Below are 6,000 nucleotides of genomic sequence, written 5' to 3'. Positions count from 1 at the left end.
AGATCAATCATCATGGTGGTACTACAGTCGGGGAGAGTTCATTGTAATTGTACGTGACATGACTCCCATTTAAAAATAATACAAAACTTGTTCTGTAATAAACAGTTCCTGTTGCTAATGAAGTTTAAATGTTGTTTTGATAAGATATATCAGTGTTGATTATATATGCGTGTTAAAGTAATAACGAGCGGTTCATTTTAATAGCGTTTTGTTTAAGTACCACAAGATAGTGATACAGCCAAGAAGGTGCCTTATAAATAGCAGATAGTGAAAATAACTTGCCATTAAATTGTAGCCCATCATTGGCTACCTTTTGGAAAATATCCATAACTTTCTGCTTGAAACTTCTCATTTTGCATACTGCGCCATTAGAAGTGGAAAACGAAACCAAAGTTTGATTTGTTGGATGAATTCTTGCTGGTAATTCATGTTACCAATGTCCACGCGATCCAAACCGATTTAAAACGAAGAAATTTCTGTTTGATTATGAGGTGTACAGTACGAGACGGCAAATACCATTCGTAATGAAAAGCAGTTACAACTGCAATTCGGAAATCTGGACCAAGTGTGAAACAGGTTTGAACATGCTCCAGTACACGAAGCTGTTCAATCATAGCATCGCAAAAGAGTGACGTTATAATTGAACACGAACGTAAGGGATCAGTTATTAACAAGTGGACTCGAAACTATAAAATTTAAAAGTTTTAGGCCTTTTCCATTTGATCTTAGGAGGGAAGACAAAAACAGGAGTTGCTTCCTGACCGCCATGTTAGATATTATTCGTGTCCACATCGCTAACTGATTCCTTGAAATTAAACGGAAGGCGTCTGGTTTGATCAGATTGTTTAGTAACTTCTTATCCTTTTATAAACATGCTCGTCAGAAGGCCGCCTGCGTCACTCCCTCTGCTGTCCTATTCCGGTTATGGGAGATGGGGGGACAAGTACCCACATGTATTAAAAGGGTATTAAAATAGCAAAAATAACTTATTTTGATTTTGTTATCCTTCCCTTATGAAAATTTCTAGCAACGCCTCTGTTGTAGCCACGGCCATGCAATCGAGAAAATTGCGTCGTCTTTTACAGATTTAAAAGTTTTGGTGTCTTTTAAAGTTCGTAAAAGGAGAGAAAGACTGGCGAATTTCAGAGGCAAAAAGTAGAGTCGACTTAAAGACGGAACGTACGTTCCTCTCTTCAGCGTTTCAACTTTCGAGTTCACCCACGCATCCGCACAACTTTTGGTCTCGAAAGCTGAGCACGTGGTTTAGGCGTCAAGTTACGCGGCCTTGGAATTAAGCCATTAGAGTGTAAACAATGGCAGTTGCTGACGGTTGGGGTGGTGTGCCGAGAGTTCGATAGACGACACCGTGACCCGCTCACTCAGATGCCAATACTCAAAACAGAGAGGTCGGAGTGAGCCATCCCCGGTTTATTGGATCCGCAGGTAAGGCGTCTTTAAAATAGAATCGCCCTAATTGATCGAATTTTAAAGTGCCCAAGTTTTCGTTCGTTCGAACAGCCACGGTGCTCGAGCACTCGCTGAGGTCTTTGACCTTTTATCTCCGCGCGTTTAACCGATTAGTTATCTGCAGTGGCAACTTCGGAGATCCCGTTGTAACGTGGTACGTCCTTTGATCAATTAGCTCATTTATTCATCATTAGTTAAAGCGGACCCTCAATCGTTGTTCTTTTAACCCGCTCCGAATCTGTAATATTTCATTGGGCGGGGCGAACTCTGCTCCGTTCAGCGCTGAGTAGAGAAACGCCGCGTTCATAAAGCGGCGATTATATTGACGCAGCTGGAACACGACGTTTTCCAGCTTGGTCAATATAATCGCCACTTTATGATGAGAGCAAACGATATCTGTTTATTTCACGCAAGGTACGTCTGCTGAGCCAGGACACACACAAAAACATTTTTCGGCAGGAAACGCTGGAACAAGACGCCAATTAACGAAGCGAAGTTTGTTGTCGAGGGGGGGACGGCCGAAGGCATCAACCTCTGAAGCGAGGACGGAAAGCACGTGATGAATTACACTTGTTCACGTGAAAAAGGGGAAACGGGCATGCGCAGACGGAGTCGGCTCTTCTCCAAACGACTTCTGAAGTGGTGAGTCGAAGAAAGTTGTCACGTCTGCATAATGACGCCATGTCTATATATAACTCAACTCGTTCTGTTCAACCACTTATATCCCCTGCGAAGTGTTCACCACGCATGCACTCACGTGAAAAAAAAACAAAAAACAAATATTGTTGCTCTCTGCTCTACAAAATATTGACACATCAATATTTTGTAGTGGACAATCGCATAATCAGGAATTTAAAAGATGGAGAATAATACAAGGACAGTGTTTCGCAGTCACGCTGGCTTAAAATACGTTCAGCTGATAAAGGGTATACATTTTATCTTCGCGTTTGATCACTGGGAGGCGCGGGGGTGCATAAGTACACGTGACTTCGACCGGGGTTTGAGCCAGTGACTGCTAAATACTGTGCTGTTTCTTGTATTAGCTCTATCTTGTTAACTCCTCTGACCGTCCCGGAGTATAAACAGAAGATTTATTTTATATATACATACATCCTCCTCAGTTCACGATATGCCCTCCCATTTTAGAGGCAAAGAGAAAGTACCTGAAAAAAATGGAGACTTCATTGTGGTCTCTGAAAAAAGTTATTTACAACTTCTTGAGATCGTCACTTTAAAATCGACACCCATGGAGATGTTTCTTAGATTTTTGAAGAGGAAATAATCCCTGGACTGCAGGGCGATGGGAATTCGCAATCCCTTAGAGCAGTATTTTTTTTAATGGGACTTGTGTACACGTGCATTGCCATGTAAAAGCAAAACACCTCGTGTCACTTTGCCTCTACCTCACTGTGGTCCTCTTAATTTTTGAGACCAGCGTGCATATCATTTCCAGTGATTATTCTCTTATGTCTCACGTTGCCTAAAAAAAAAAAAAAATCTTTTCATAGATGAATTCAAGTTTCATCGGCAGTTATAATTCTTGAAAGAAACCCTTGTGGATCTGAATCATGGGTGTCTGAATTTTTTCCACAAATTGGAGCCCTGTATTGTTGCATGAGCATTCTTGGCATCCAGCGAGAACTGATCTTCGTCATGGTGTTCATGGAAGATGGTCAGTACCGAACCCTTAGAAATACATTCTCAAGCAGTTATAGAAACTTTAATCCTTCTTCTATGGTGCATTAGCAGGTCTTAATTCTTTTTAGCTTATTTCTCGAGTTTGCACTTCCATTGGTCGTCCAAGCGGAGGTCATCTTCTGTGGATTCTGATTCTCGACTTATTTAAAATGCTCAGAAGAAAAACAGCATCACCACATATAGATTTAATGCGTTCATGAATAAATTTTGGTCCATTCTCTCCCTGTGTTAAAAATTTGATGATTGACAGATGATCTAGGTTCGTGACCTTGATGCTTTTCTTTAGGTTGGCTAGTTTTACATACTTAAATATTAATGTAGGCGTATTTAAAAGAAACAACTGCCTATAAACATACGATTGGTAAGATAAAATAGTTAACGATTCTTTAGCTAGTGATATCAAGAGATAGAAAAGCACTTGCAGAAAAATTCCTAGGAAAGAGAATGAAACAAAAATATAACCTATCGTGGAAAGGCTCGATATTACCATCTGATTTATTGTTAAAGCAGACAATCCTTAAGGTGATTTTGCTTTAACTGAGAGTCAATGCTATCATCAGATTCAAAATATTTCCTTGTTCTTTTCTGAAGCCTATTTTCGAATGCCTATTGGTGATCATGAAAACTTTGGGTTATCTCATTTCTGCTGTGGTAGTTGCATATCAACATTAGACAAATGGTTTCGTGTGTGGTCCTAAGTATACGCCTTTCGCGATACAGCGAATATGGAGAGAGCCAAAACCCATAATGCACGTCTACTACTTCCGTATAGTGCATATACTTGAACATCTGCGGATCGAAAATCTGTCCCAACATACCATCCTATACTGCTCCGTTGCTACAACAATGAAGACCTCCCAATGCTAAATCCACCTTCAGAGAACAATCATCGCAAATGGATAATGAATCTGATGAAATGATAATTGGGATTAAACCTCGAAAGCCTCAAATAAAGCTCCAGATAAGGATATTTAAGCTGCCTTCAGAGCTCTACATTTAATTTGGTTCGACCTAAGTCCCTCCAAATTGAGGGACTCGGGTCTAACAAAATCCAATGTAAAGCTTCTAAGATCTCTTAAAAGAGTGACGTCTAGCGAATCCTATCTGCAAGACTAGAATTAGAAAAAGGCATTTTACTTAATCGCCCAGATTCATAAAGAATCATCAAGTAGAAACACCCTTCAAAGAAACCTTTTTTGAAAATCTTTTACTGGTGTAATAAACTTTCATGGAACACAGAATCCTACAGTTAGTATAAATTAGTCTGTAATCAAGTTAGTCAAGGGGTTAAAGATATTAAACCAGATTACGAGAAGTGTTTGGCTAAGAAAATTAGAAAAGCTTAACGCTTGAAGAAAAGGAAAGAACCACATTGGTACACTGGATATGAATGGTGTGACTATGAATGTTCCTGCACAGGTTATGGGGCAAAAATGAATGAATATTCAGCATCAGCAATAACACTTGAAGTTTTTTTAAAATTTTAGAGATAAGGGTACCAGAATTCTATTTAATGCTAAAAATGAAAAAAAAAGGCACCAATAGAATCCATCTAAGTATATTAAAATAAGCAAAAGAGGTAATGAAACCTCCACTATAATACTAAAGCATCATTGGATTCAGAGGAAGTTCTCGCAGATTGGAGAAGAGTAAACGTCTCTCTTGTTTACAAGAGAGAATCAAAGTGTTAAAGGGTGCAGACCAAAAAAGTTTGACTTAAGTGCGGGGGATAAATAAGGGAGTCAATCGGTAAAGAAGAATTGGAAGATCATATCTGGCTTCAGTATGGATTTATTTAAAGGAGGATCATGCCTGATCTGCCTGATTATCTTCAATGAGGTTGCCATAAAGGAACTGGATGCAAAGAATAATTTTAAAAATTTAACACCATGTAGCTTAGATTTCAGTAACGCCTTGATACTGTACCACATTTATGATAGTTGTGCAAATTGGAGCAATGTTATATTAGTGTCAAATAACCAATATGGATAAAAGGATGATTAATTGTTGGTATACGAAGAATTGTTATAAAGGATCACACTGCTCTTCATGAAATATCATACGAGGAGTGTTACAGAAATAGGTGTTAGGCTTCTGATAGTGATACAGATATTTCAAGTTTAAGGTCTAAGTTATCTGATGATGCAAAGATGGCATCATCATATCATACCAGAGTCATCTAGTGCCACCTGGGCAAATATGCCCATATGCACAATTATCATACTAATTAAAAGAATAACATTCCAATATTTGGTAATGTAGTCGACTAAAATTTTGACGAAAATTTTTACATATATTAAAAGACTAGTAGTGTATAATTCACAAACTTCGGTCATTAGCCTGTCGCCACAGAAAATAGATGAGTATTTCCTGTGGTTCCAGTTGCCGCCCCTTCCTCGGGGAGGATGACCTCTAACATTTAGAGAGTTTGTCTTCTCCTAAAAACTTTATCAATATATTCATTAAAACTTTTAAAATTGTTCCTACTTTCAAATAAAGTATATAGAACATTTAGATTCAAACCGAGAGCCACCTCAAGATTGAGTCTTAAATCAGCATAATTTGGACAATATAGCATAACATGAAGTCCTGTTTCATGTTCACCACATGCACATAGCCCCGAATCAGATAAGCCAAGTTCGTTCAGTCTGGCACTCAACCCATGTCCCGTCAACACAAAACATGCCTTCAATCCGAATTGCAACCAAGGCCTTTTCTTGTAGTTTATAAGTTCAACGGAAGGGAGAAAGTGAAATGTTTCACGCCCCTTATCGGAGTTCGACCAGCGAGTCTGCCAAACTCCAATAAGTTCACTCTCAATCCTTTTCCGTTCGG

General features: G+C 39.0%; 1 protein-coding gene across 1 annotated transcript in view; it reads left to right on the top strand.

Annotated features, from left to right (window-relative positions):
* Positions 1-1,336: 1,336 nt before the first annotated feature.
* The window catches only part of LOC150083075 (alpha-N-acetylgalactosaminide alpha-2,6-sialyltransferase 3-like), a 37,427-nt gene continuing 32,763 nt past the window's right edge, over positions 1,337-6,000 (top strand). The window contains exon 1 of the mRNA XM_090377016.1: positions 1,337-1,443. The gene's annotated coding sequence lies outside the window, so the exon portion shown is untranslated. The remainder of the gene's footprint in view (positions 1,444-6,000) is intronic.

Source organism: Mastigoproctus giganteus, chromosome 7 (genome assembly GCF_048544385.1).
Source record: "Mastigoproctus giganteus isolate SK-2022 chromosome 7, ASM4854438v1, whole genome shotgun sequence".
NCBI lineage: Eukaryota > Metazoa > Arthropoda > Arachnida > Uropygi > Thelyphonidae > Mastigoproctus > Mastigoproctus giganteus.
The sequence above is the reverse complement of the archived record's forward strand: the minus strand, read 5'-3'. Positions and strand labels throughout refer to the sequence as shown.